Below are 2,069 nucleotides of genomic sequence, written 5' to 3' on the forward strand. Positions count from 1 at the left end.
AAGAAAACCCCAAAATGGGGTCATGAGGACTTGGACACAACTGAAATGGCTGAACAGCACACCTAGTTTCAGACATCTTTAAAAATCAGACATGAAGGGGCAGAGCCAAGATGGTGGAGTGAAAGCAGTGACTTGCTTGAGCTCTCCTCCAAACCCCTCCAAATACTCATAAAAAATGGCTCTAAACAAATTCTGAAGCAGCAGAACCCACAAAAAGACAGAGTGAAACAAATTTCCAGCCCAAGACAACTGGGATGATTGATCAGAAAGGTGTATCGCGCCCGGCTGGGAGTGCAGCACAGCGCAGCGTGGGAGCGCAGGCCTCAGCAAACCTGGAGCAGGCCTCAGAGGACCGAATCTTGGGCAGCTGTGGAGGTTTCCAGACTCCTCAATCCACAATGCCAAAGACAACTTAGAAGGTCAGTGGGAAAAGTCTGTTTCTGTGGTGGTCAGAGAGGAAGGCGGGTTTCAGCTCCATTCCCCAAGAGCGTGGCCCTGGGGGGGCAGCTGCTTCCCGAGCTTCGGCCCACAGACTGAGGGGGAATCCAGTGGCTGATCAGAGAGGGACTGCAGGGATCTCTTTGCCAGTGCTGAGGCAGGAATCTCTTGCTTTGCCCGTGTGTGGATCTGGGTCACAGTTCTGGGGCAGTGCTGGGGTGAGGAGGAGCGCTGGCTGGTGGAGCTTGTAGTGGCTGTGGAGAGGAACCCCTCCTCACAGTTACAGGACAGAAAGGAATACTTGTGGTCACAGGCCAGGAAAGGAGTAAACACCTCCCCTTATCATACCACCTTGGAAGAACTGAAAATTTACAGGTCCCTACAAGTATCTCTGAAAACAGCTACACAAACCCCTGAAGCTTGGGACAGTACACTCTCCACATTGGAAGCAGACTCTTACCTTAACAAAGAGTTTAAAACTCAAGTAATTGGCTGGGATCATGAGCAAGCAGCGCAAAAAGAGTCAGACTATATTATCTTACTTTGGTGAAAAGAAGATCAAAATATACAACCAGAAGAAGACAACAAATCAAAGCTCCTACATCCAAAGCCTCCAAGAAAAATATGAATCAGTCCCAGGCCTTGGAAGAGCTCAAAAGGGATTTTGAGAAGCAAGTAAGGGAAGTAGAGGAAAAACTGGGAAGAGAAATGAGAGTGATGCAAGAAAATCATGAAAAACAAGTCAACAGCTTGCTAAAGGAGACCCAAAAAAATACTGAAGAAAATAACACCTTAAAAAACAGCCTAACCCAAATGGCAAAAGAGGTCCAAAAAGCCAATGAGGAGAAAAATGCCCTAAAAAGAAAAATTGGCCAAATGGAAAAGGAAGTCCAAAAGATTACTGAAGAAAATACTTCCTTAAAAATTAGAATAGAGCAATTGGAAGACAGTGACTTTATGAGAAATCAAGACACTGTAAAACAAATCCAAAAGAATGAAAAATTAGAAAACAATGTGAAATATCTCATTGGAAAAACAACTGACCTGGAAAATAGATCCAGGAGAGAGAATTTAAAAATTATTGGACTATCTGAAAGCCATGATCAAAAAAAGAGCCTAGACATCATCTTTCAAGAAATTATCAAGGAAAACTGCCCTGATATTTAGAACCAGAGGGCAAAATAGAAATTGAAAGAATCCACAGATCTCCTCCTGAAAGAGATCCCCAAAGGAAAACTCCTAGGAATATTGTAGCCAAATTCCAGAGTTCCCAGGTCAAGGAGAAAATATTACAAGCTGCCAGAAGGAAACAATTCAAGTACTGTGGAAACACAATCAGGATAACACAAGATTTAGCAGCTTCTACATTAAAGGACCGCAGGGCATGGAATATAATATTCCGGAGGGCAAAGGAGATAGGATTACAACCAAGAATCACCTACCCAGCAAAACTGAGTATAATCCTTCAGGGGAAAAAATGGTCATTCAGTGAAATAGAGGACTTTCAAGCATTCCTGATGAAAAGACCAGAGCTAAACAGAAAATCTGACTTTCAAATACAGGACTCCAGTGGAACATGAAGAGGTAAACAGGCAAGAGAAAACATAAGAGATTTATTAAGATTGAACTGT

This window comes from Phascolarctos cinereus, unplaced genomic scaffold (genome assembly GCF_003287225.1).
Source record: "Phascolarctos cinereus isolate Bilbo 61053 unplaced genomic scaffold, phaCin_HiC Scaffold_7;HRSCAF=346, whole genome shotgun sequence".
NCBI classification, from domain to species: Eukaryota; Metazoa; Chordata; class Mammalia; order Diprotodontia; family Phascolarctidae; genus Phascolarctos; species Phascolarctos cinereus.